This window comes from Sycon ciliatum, chromosome 6 (assembly GCF_964019385.1).
Source record: "Sycon ciliatum chromosome 6, ocSycCili1.1, whole genome shotgun sequence".
Classification (NCBI taxonomy): domain Eukaryota; kingdom Metazoa; phylum Porifera; class Calcarea; order Leucosolenida; family Sycettidae; genus Sycon; species Sycon ciliatum.
The window spans coordinates 35,395,976-35,407,298 of NC_088648.1; the positions used below are offsets into that span (position 1 = coordinate 35,395,976).

An 11,323-nucleotide genomic window follows, 5' to 3' on the forward strand; every position below is an offset into this window, starting at 1 on the left:
ACCGGACAACTGATGGAGTAAATTCTTTTTCTAATCGTGCCGCAATTTTCTTTAATACACTACCTGCCGAGTGGCGCAGACACCACCGTACCTCTACATTTGCAAACCAACTCAGGGATCTTTTTAAAGACCCAGTGGCGTTTAAGAAGTATTTTGACCTTCTTTTTGGAATCTGTTGAGTTTCTCGATGATCTTGATAGTTCTTGTACTAAGATTGAAGTTGACTTGGTGTTTGATTACTGTACTGCTTGATGTCTGAATTCCAATTTTTTTTTCTATTTTTTCTTTCTTTTCCTTTCCTTTCCACTTATCCCGTTATCGGCCCTCTTAAGAGTTGTGTGTATCACTGTTGAGGCATCCGATGGTAAATAAAATAAATACTACTACTACTACTACTAATACTACTTTGGCAGGCCTAGCGGAACGGCGTTAAACAATCACGGGTTGTTCGATATTGGCAAACTTATTCCCGTAGCTATGCAGAAGACGTTACTTAAGTAACCTCTGGTGCTAGCCAGGGTCCACACAGCTTTAATTTGGTGTTTGTTTGTTAGTTTGTGTGTTTGAGGTGTGTTTGTGTAACGCCTGGCGCTATCCTGTATCTGTCCCGTACCGTACCGTACCATCAAACATAGCTCGCCACATGCAGCTGGCCGCAATATTCAAATAGGGCTTTCAAACGCAAGATCATAACGTGAAGCAACTTGGAAGAAAGAGTATGAATGCGAAGTGTATGGGGGAATGCATGTAGGGCGATAGTGCGGGTTAGAATCCCAGGTTATGCTTAAAAAGTGGGAGAATTGAAAATTTATAACATCCCTATGCTTTTTTTGCCTAGGTCATCAAGGCAGTAGACGGTGTCGTAGTACCCTCGACGGTACATGTCCAATACCTGCCCCGTACCTGTCCCGTATCTGTCCCGTTCCTGTCCCGCACCTTGTCCGTACCGTGCCATCAAAGACGGCTGGCCAAAATGCATATTCAAATAGGGCTTTCAAATGCAAGATCATAACGTGAAGCAACTTGGAAGAATTAGTATGTATGCGAAATGTATCGGGGATGCATACAAGGCGATAGTGCGGATTCGAATCCCAGGTTAGGTCTAAAAAAACAGGAAATTTTTTTATGAATTTATAACATTCGTATGCTTTTTTGTCAGGGTCATCAAGGCAAAAAGGCATAGCGTAGGGCCCTGAGCTTCCAAGCTCTCTCGTTTATTATTATTATTATTTATTTTTCCGCAGATTGAGTAGTATTATTATTATTGATATGCTTGTTCGGGTTGACATCACGAAGCAAACTTGGGTAGCTATCAAATAAGCCAAATCAACAAAAGCAAAGAGGAACGAGCAAAGCCATTGAGGAAAACATACACATAGGACTGTGGAATAGGCAAAAAGGAATAAATAAGATAATCTTGAAAACACACGAAATGTCAAGCAGCTACTTAAACCAGTGTAGACTTATAAATTAAAGGGGAACTGTCACCAAAAATTTTCTTTGTCTTATCTTGTAGTTCCTTGGCTCCTGATCTCGATGGTGTTATCCGTTTTTCTCTGCGATGGCTGGAAGTGGGTGAAAACTTGAAAAGAAGGTGCCCAAAATTGTCCCGAAGTACCGAGTGACGTCACGCCGGACTTGACCTCCACGCGTACATTCGTCGTCAAAAACGAAGTCCAGCTCGTGTGCTGGTCGATTGAGCTAGCTGTTCCGATGTACGGTGCACGTGTGCCTTTTGAACTCTAACACAGATGGGTACGTCGTATCGAAGGAGAATGCCAAAGAGGCAGAGACCCACGTGCAGCTACACAGCCAAATCAAAATAAAAAGCAGCTGAGCTCTCACCTTTTGACTTCTTCCGCGAGGATCTAAGTTTTTATATTTTGTGAGCACGGAAGTACGTCATTGTTTTGAACTTTTCGTGTGAGGAACAACACGATGATGAGCGCGTATGCCGAAAACAGTACTCCTCCGGCCGGCGACAACACCACCAACCCGAGCCCCAAAGGAACGCAATGTAGCTACGTGAAGGCGATTCATCTGGCGATGTTGCTGAAGATGCAGATGACAAACTCCGACGTCTTTCATTTCAGAGCCGGGTGGGCGACACCGCCACCTTCGACACAACAACATAATTTTAAAGTACGAGGTATGTGTGTCACACTAACACCAAACACACATCCTTCCACTCCTTCGTAATCACAAATAAAACAAAGAGCTGGAGCTTCGTGGAGGAAGTACCAGTGCGACAAACTTCTGTCGACTTTTGTTTGTTTTGTCCCTTTTTGGCGTTCTCATTGTGTACAACGTACACATCAGTGTCCGAGTTCAGAAGGCAAGCGTGCACCGTACATTGAACAGTTGGCTCGATCGACCAGCACACGGGCTGGACTTCGTTTTTGACGATGAATGTACGCGTGGAGGTCAAGTCCGGCGTGACGTCACTCGGTACTTCGGGACAATTTTGGGCACCTTCTTTTCAAGTTTTCACCCACTTCCAGTCATCGCAGAGAAAAATGAATAACACCATCGTGATTAGGAGCCAAAGAACTACAAGATAAGACAAAGGATATTTTTTGGTGACAGTTCCCCTTTAAGTGCTGAGCATCTAGCTAGCCTTAATGTACCTCAAGCTAGAGTGCGTAACACTGGTAATACAGCCTTTGATAAATTTGAAACTAAAGAAAATTAACCCTTTGGAGTCCGTAACTTTTTTGCTTCCGCAGAATTTCTGGAAGTCACGAAAATGCGCACTCCATTTCAAAAATAACTTTGGTTCTACTTCACCGATTTTGAAGATCTTTGGCTCGTTGGAAAGCTCTTGTTGAGAGAAATACAATGAACCCAAACTCACCAAGAGCACTATTCATCGGCCGCCACAACGCGCCCCAAACGCGAGTCCAGCTCCAGATCTGAGAACCGAAAGTTTGACTGCGCCCACATGCATACAAAATGCCCATGGTTGGAAATCGAACCATGGACTCCAAATGGTTAAAATTCGCTATGCTATATTAAATCCGTTCACTTTAGACACCACCTAATTACCTCGCAATTTTTCACATTACCGCTAATAAAAGTCAGCGAGGCCCGAACAAACAAGTCGTCCATAGTCATGGCTGCATAATATCTTCAATGTTTCTGTTTCAATCAAGCATTCTGAGGAACTGTCTGCCCTCTACCATAACCTCCAAGATACATATCGCTGAGTTTAAAAGAGAACTACATAATAGTACCGGTATGGCTAAGTTTCTTTTTAAATGCAAAGGTATTCATTGATAAAAAGGCGACGTGGAGACAATAATCTTAATAATCCAATGAATATAACTAAATGCGCACTCATATCACAACCATGGGAACGAATAATGTATTCCAGAACGTTTTCTTGTCACAATTATCAATGGAATTCGTGACTAAAGAGAATGATGAAACTACAATAGGATTTATTCACTTGAAGTGAAACAGCGAGGATACAAGCATAGTAAGAAAAATAGCACAAACCTAGGAACAATTTGCACAGGTAATAAACTATAGGTGAGGTGAGAAATGATAGGAAATTCAGCAAGTGCAGTGTGACAATGGACATGCATGTGCAAGTGTTTGTGAGTGCGAATTTACTGGAATAGCGTAAGTGCGGTGACATTTTCTTTTTGTTTACAAAGATTTGGATCACGAATGCGAATGTAGACTGCTTCTAGAACTTTCAACTGCTTGAAACTACTTGCAGAACGAACAACACTGAACCAAGAATCATCATAACTTTCACGACACACGGGGTTAGACAACAAATGCAATTTAATTGCCGATGTATTCTTCTTGACTGAAAATCCTTGTTCTCCTAGTTCATTTGCTCACTCCCAGTTTTCCTATTCGTCGTGGTATTTCTCCTCAGTCTCTGCTCACTTTGTATTCTCATATTCCCATCCTAACTGTACAAAATGGTGATCCCCTCGATGGGCCTAAACCGCCTCTGGGGAATCCTTTAAATAAATAATACAATTAAACAAATTATTATAATGTGAAGCAACCAGGAATTTTTGTCTGGGAAGTGTATCGAGCGAATGCATGTAGGGCGATAGAGAGGGTTTGAATCCCATGTTAAGTCTTGAAAATAGGAGAAATGAAAACATTCTAGCATCGCTATATTTTTTGTTATGCCTACATCATTAAGGTTGTCGACGGTGTAATATTACGGCATGAAAACTCGAGTGTTTTCGGGTGTGCGGCTAATGGGCCGGGAATGTCTCAGGGCAGAAGGTGTCGGCAGGAGTGCCTTCACAGAGAGCAAAAAATGCCGCCCCGAGAGTCGCCGTGCCTGCGAAAGGCTAAGATGACAGAAAAACAGAGACTCGCCGGCTTCGTGAAAAGATGCGTCGACAGCAAGAGACCACTGAGGAGGGATCCAATCGGCAGGAGAAAAGACGGGATCATGACCGAACTTGTTCCGTGTGCGTTGACTGCGGTCCGTAGGCATAAGGCCGTCGCATCGCCGTTCGAATGTTTTTGGGTGTGATGCTAATGGGCAGGGAATGTAGAGATCGGGTAGATTGCAATGTTTTAATATGCACCTTTGTTGTATAAATAGAATGCTGAGATCATTAACAGAGGATTGTCACGAAAAGCAACATAACAGCCAGGGTGACAGTGTTGAAGGTTTGAGCAGACGGCGTAGGCAGTACTGCCCACACCGACAGTAAAAGGTTGGAGAAGAGGCGTCGAGAGTCGCCGTAATAAAACGGATCGAGTACATTATTGTACATATATTGCAAAAATAGTTTACATCAGTTCGAATAACATTCATGAGCTAGGCAAACAAGCAAAGCGTAGTGCCCTGAACTTTCAAGCTCTCTCGTTGCCGAAAGGGGCTATCGGTATGCTTTGATTCTTACTTCATAGTTCCATTGCTTTGTGAATAATCCCGTTCTGCTGTGGTTGATCATGACTTTGCCTAGGTGTTCATCTCACTATCCCCAAACCCATACCCACATCAATAATGCGTGAGACGTACATGCATATGTGTGTATATAACGTTAGATTGGCAGGGTGCGTATTTTATGTCCTGATGACTGTGTTTCGGCGTATTTGCTAACCTTGGACTTGTGCGCATACACTGGAAAGTCATGCAAATCACGAGGTCTGTTCCGCACCTTCACTGGTTGTCCACATTCAGTGACGACTCTCCCCAGTTAGCTTGCGGCCTGCTGCGATTGCTAAGATTAGTCTTCTAATTTAACTTTTTGTGGAGGAAACTAGGACCACAATGGCTCGTCGGTTGTTTGTGCCCGGCGGCGGCGACCTACCAGGAGGCGCCGATTCCGGCAAGGTCATGAAAAGCACTCAGGGGCCTCAAGATGAATATGTGGAAGGAAAAAAGATTGGTAGTGGCGCGCAAGGTGTGGTGGTTAAGGTCACACGTAGGCGTGATGGCGTTCAGTTTGCTGGTAAAATACTTCAACAAGGACTCGGAAAGCGAGAGAAAATTGCCTTGCAGAGGCTGAATTCTAGCAGTCCGAGCAAATTTATAATCCATTTGGTCGACATTGCCAGCGTCATCCGTCACGGAGCGGCTAAAGAGGTCTTAATATTGCAGCTGGCTTATTGCAACATCAATCAGTGGGCGCCGTACAAAGCGAAGCTAGCGATTCCGGACACAGTTAAGTTGGAGATGGGCCGGCAGGCGTACGCAGGCTTGGCATATATTCACCAGCACAACCTCTGTCATCATGACCTAAATACTTTGAATGTATTAATCTGCAACGTGTCGGGTCTGGTGAAGATAGCCGACTTTGGAAATGCTAAGGATCTGTCAGCACATCCTAATCCACATCACGAGCAAAAATTACAAGATCTGCGTGAACTGGCCCAAAGGGTCATTGGATGGATCTGGCTGGGCAGAAGAATAGGCGCCACCGACCGTTTCGTGAAAAATTTTCTTAACTCGCAGGCGAACCTAACTTTGGTGGATAAACAGGAAGTGCTTGGTTACATTTATGACGGATTAAACATAACAAGTCCCATTATCGGTAAGTTTAAGACGGATCCAGACTGGTTTGAAAAACGACCCGAGAAAATACGCACGGCTGCAGTGGAAGCCCTGAAGGCGGATTTCATCAACCCAGAACCAGCAATAGTTGGTGGAAGCAAAATACCAGCGTGTGTGTATGATGCTTTCGTTAAGGCTTGTCTCCTGGCTCCCCTACACCTTCTGACTGCGCAGGAGGTCAGAGATGGCTTTCAGCTTGCCACCACGGCCAGGGAACGCGAGGATGCCGTTCGGTTTATGAAGAACAGAAGCATATAGATAAATAACCTGATGATTGCAATGTGCAATAAACCCGGAGTTGCGACGAGCTCGGTAAAACCTCCTTTGTGCCTCCTGTGTGTTTTTTTCTTCTTCTTTTTTCTACAAAATCCACATATCTCCAAACACTGGGGTAAATAAGGGAGTGTGGTGGTGGCGCCCGTTAAGCTCCGCCGACCAGAGGTATGTTATTGTGCTGAGCACTCTCCGCTGGGAAAATGAAGAATACCACTTTGAAGTGTATGTTATTAAAACAACCAATACGAGCACGGAACAAGGGTTTTACCTCTTGAATTTCCCGCACAAAGCGATCATCAGAAGACAGTAATGATTAAATCTGGATCAGGATTGGTGTAAATACCCACAAAGCAAAGTGCATCATGGCGCAAATCTAAAGGGTCTGAATGACGGCAATGCAAAGCGTAAAATGCCTCCATTATGGCGCAAATCTAAAAGTGCGAATGACAGCAGTGCTGAAAGGTGTCACTTCAAGTGAAAAGCACCGGAGCTGGTTGTCTCCTATTTGATTAGATAATTCCTGTGGATGGTTTGAAGTTACGAAGGTGCTAGCTCTTCCTGTTGGAATTAGGAAGACATTGAGCACTCTCTTGTACAGCCTGGAACCTCTCTGTTTCAGCTTACTATATTATGGAGATTTCCGAAACGAATGACATGGCCGAAGACAACCCTACCAAATCACTTAATTCCCCGTAGCTATGCAGAAGACGTTACTTCAGTAACGTCTGGCGCTAGCCAGGGTCCACACAGCTTTAATTCCCGTAGCTATGCAGAAGACGTTACTTCAGTAACGTCTGGCGTTAGCCAGGGTCCACACAGCTTTAATTTGGTGTTTGTGTGTTTGTGTGTTTGTGTCACGCCTGGCGCTTTCCCGTATCTGTCCCGTACCGTACCGTATCATCAAACACAGCTGCTATGCAGAAGACGTTACTTCAGTAACGTCTGGCGCTAGCCAGCAGGGAGTAGTACAATACCGGGAGGTGACATGGCCACACATTCAGGCGGGCGAGCTTTGCCTCAGGTCACTTTTCTGTGGAGCGCTGTGTCCCGGGAAACGTCACGAACTGTCGTACTTCGCGTACCATTTATCGTAGCATTTCGTAGCATTTTTCAAAAAATTCATAGAACGACTTGAAGAGAGTGGCAGAATGCTCTCAAGAAGTTTTCGAGCAGTACTTTTTGAAGTTTGTTTTGACGATGTAGGGAACGAATCCATCAGTCTTTGCTGAGTGATGAGGATGAATCCTACGAAGGATATCAAGTAGCAGCTGGCCTTCGCACGGGTACCTTCAGTGTGTCCAGTATTTACGTGGGCGGCTTGTAAGAGTGAAATTTTCTTCCTAATTTAATTTGTATTACATTTAGTTATTCACGTCGTTTCTAGGGGAATAGATAATGTTGAGTCAAGTTTTAGTCACAATGAACAACATGTTTAAGGTATGGCTGACCCGTCTCAAGATAGTAAGGCTATTCCGAATCCAGATGCTATAGTCGTCAGAGAGAAACACAAAATAAAAATTAATAAATTTTATACTGCAGGGGCAGCTATTCGCAAATGTCACTATGACGCAAGTCTGTGTCAAGCAGGGAGTAGCACAATGGTACAATGGCACTGTGCTACTCCCTGCTACAAAGCCTGAGATGTTACGCGTTAACAGGAACTGGTGTTGATGATAAGGCAGTGTGGAATTATGTACAATGTTACTGGTGCAAGTGACCATGCCGTGTAAGTCATGTATGCAGGTAATCAGACCAAGCGCAAAAGGATAAAGATAGCCTGCTTACGTACTATTCCTAGTACGTGTGCTTATTATAGATACTTTGTGTGACTACTAGTTGTATGTGTCTGCATATTACTATACATATTAGTACGTAATTGCTTTTACTGCAATTTGTACTTTGTGGGGAGCTGCGTGACGATGAACTAGATATCAGGGAGTAGTACAATACCGGTATTGTACTACTCCCTGCTATATATGGCCACCAAGAGCATACGCAATCAGAATCGTACAATACCATTACTCCTTGATTATAACCAACTAGCAGCACCCCCGGCCAGCGTTGCCTGGCCGAATGTGGCATGCGGGTGAAGCAAGTACATGAACAGCACACGTGCTCAGCACGTGGTGGTGGCCAGACCGCTGAAGTCCTGGTGAGGGAGGTTCTTCATCGTTGGAAGGAGAAGGAGGGACGTCTGTTACGCCTTCGGGAGGGTGGTCAGGGTTGTCCATCACCTGGTGGCGGATGAAGCGGCTAAAAAAATTCATAAACTTACGAACAAAAGTGCGATGCGCTCTTCACTGCAGATCAGATGCAGAGTGCAGTCAGTGCAGATCTTTTGTATCCTTTTGTTGCAGATGTTTCTATTTGCAGAGAACGGTTCACGTGGTCCGCAGCGCTTGTGCGGCTGCTAGTGCTACCTGGCTATGGCCTAGGCTAGGTGGCTACATGATTCGCACGCTTCGCGTGCTCAGTGCTTCTGCGCGCGGCTGCTACTGCTACTCGTACTGATCGTGTCTGCTACCTACACTGTTCGCACGCTTCGCGTGCTCAGCACGTGGTGGTGGCTACACGATTCGCACGCTTGGCGTGCTCAGTGCTTCTGTGGCTGCTTCCGCTAGCTACACGATTCGCACGCTTCGCGTGCTCAGTGCTTCTGCGGCCGCTAGCTACACTGTTCGCACGCTTCGCGTGCTCAGGGCAGCGCTGCTCCGCAGGATGGCCTGAGCGTAACACACACACACACACACACACACACACACACACACACACACACACACACGTCACAGGTGCCTCTTCTTTATAAGTAAAGATGTTACTTTCATGGCACCGTGGAATCATGTCAAACACAAAAGGATAAAGATGAATAGTTGTATGTATGCGCACGTGCGCGCGCGTGTGTGGTGTACAAGTACACGAGGGTGTGTGTAGGTGTGTGGGTGTATATTTGTGTATACTTGTTGGTGAAGAGATTCTCATACACGATGCGCTGTTATTCGCAGCAGGCAGTGACTTCTGATGACGTGTTCTGTGCAGTAGATGGCATACCAAAAAGAGATAAGCCATGTTATATCCGACGTCCACCTTACAAATATGGTAGAACTGTGCAACTAACCTTGTCAGATGAGAGTATTTATCATCGTCTATACAAGGATGATCTTCGTCAATGGGGTGCGCTGTAGAACACGCATGAAAACAAATACAACCCCAAAACGTAGTTTCAGTATTGCTTCAGTGTCATATTTATAATCAACAACGTTGTATTGCAGAATTATACCCTTCTCACGATTGCTATTGCTCAACACCCTAGGACTGCATAAGTACACACCAACATCCCAAAAACACAATGCATTGAAACCACTTGAAACCACTCCTGCTATATAATTTGTTTACTTTTTGGGTGAGGAGCAATTGGCGTTGGGCAGGCAGACTTCGCTGCCGCACCCAAGTCGTCGCTCTTCCTCTTCTGTCCACGGGTTCTGGGGGTTAAAAAAGCAACAAAGCAAGCAGGCCTGGCCTCATTCAGTGCTGAAAACAAGTGATCTTGAACATTATGTTCAAGTCTGTACAAATAAATAAGTTTCAAAATTTTCGGAATGAGTTTTCCAAAGAGTTACATTAGCTAACACGTTGAGATGAAGTAGAATGGTAGACAAATAGGTATAGTTTCGAAATATCCCAACTTGGTGAGGTGTCCGAGTGGGTCCAAATGAGAAATTCAGGTTCGTGTTACACCATGTCAAGATGAGAAAATTCCATCACGTTACTTACCTAGGATAGCGTCCTCCATATTCGTCACTTCCATCCATTTTGGGAAGTCGAGACTTGGCAGCAGTGTGGACGATGTACCAGAGTAGCTCCCAAAAAAGGCTCGAGCTGAAAAGAACAAGTAGCAGCTTGTCACGAAGGGATACGTCTGGTCTTCTCGTCACTATTCGAAGGTTTCTCAGCGCTGTCAAAAGAGCAAAAATTTGAATTTTCGCGCGGTTTGTATTTTTTTTGTGAGGCAAAGCTCGTAATCCCGGATGTGTGCCCGTGTCACCTCCCGGTATTGTACTACTCCCTGCTAGCCAGGGTCCACACAGCTTTAATTCCCGTAGCTATGCAGAAGACGTCACTTCAGTAACGTCTGGCGCTAGCCAGGGTCCACACAGCTTTAATTTGGTGTTTGTGTGTTTGTGTGTTTTTGTGTTTGTGTGTTTGTGTCACGCCTGGAGCTACCGTATCTGTCCCGTATCTGTCCCATACCTGTGATTTGGTGTTTGTTTGTTTGTGTGTATGTTTTGTGTCACGCCTGGAGCTACCGTATCTGTCCCGTATCAGTGATTTGGTGTTTTTGTGTTTGTGTCACGTCTCGAGCTACCGTATCTGTCCCGTATTTGTGACTACAAAGGTTCTACAGGATTGTACATAACAGCTGGCCACAAACAGCTGGCCACAATATTCGTCGTATTATGTATACGACTCCCTGATGTCGAGGGAGATTTGGAAAGAAAATTAATAGGGAGACGAGGAGGAAATAGAATTAGAATGGGCGCTAGTTGCGGAATAGGTGATAGGATGCGTCAGCAAAAACATACTTTGGAAGAAAGATCCTTTGGAAGAGAGATCCCGTCGTCTCCAAAATAAGCGTGAACGGGCGATTCAGCGCCGGTCACAGGAAACGTCGGAAGATATTTAGGTACTTGTTTCTCTTCTTCCCATGCTTCATCTTCCACTCTCCTCTCCCCCATTTCCCCATTTATCTTGCGATATTTATGTGGGAGACTTCCGTGATAAGCATCCATTTGCTTTTGGAGAATCCTTTTAAATAAATACAATACAATACAATACAATACAAGAGAGATCCCGTCGAGTCCAGAACGCCCGTGATCGGCAGAGTCAGCGCTGGTCACAGGAAACGTCAGGACAGACATCTCGTCGACTCCAAAATAAGCGTGAACGGGTGATTCAGCGCCGGTCACAGGAAACGTCGGAAGCGAGATCCCGTGGAGGCCAGAACGCCCG

The 11,323-nt window shown here is 45.0% G+C and overlaps 1 long non-coding RNA gene across 1 annotated transcript; it reads right to left on the reverse strand.

Moving 5' to 3' along the window:
- Positions 1-8,889: 8,889 nt before the first annotated feature.
- On the reverse strand, positions 8,890-10,347 carry LOC135818997 (uncharacterized). The gene is made up of 4 exons (XR_010553858.1): positions 10,088-10,347; positions 9,710-9,795; positions 9,432-9,492; positions 8,890-9,344 (listed from the first exon to the last, which is right to left on the reverse strand). It is a non-coding gene; the product is annotated as an uncharacterized LOC135818997 (long non-coding RNA).
- Positions 10,348-11,323: the final 976 nt, after the last annotated feature.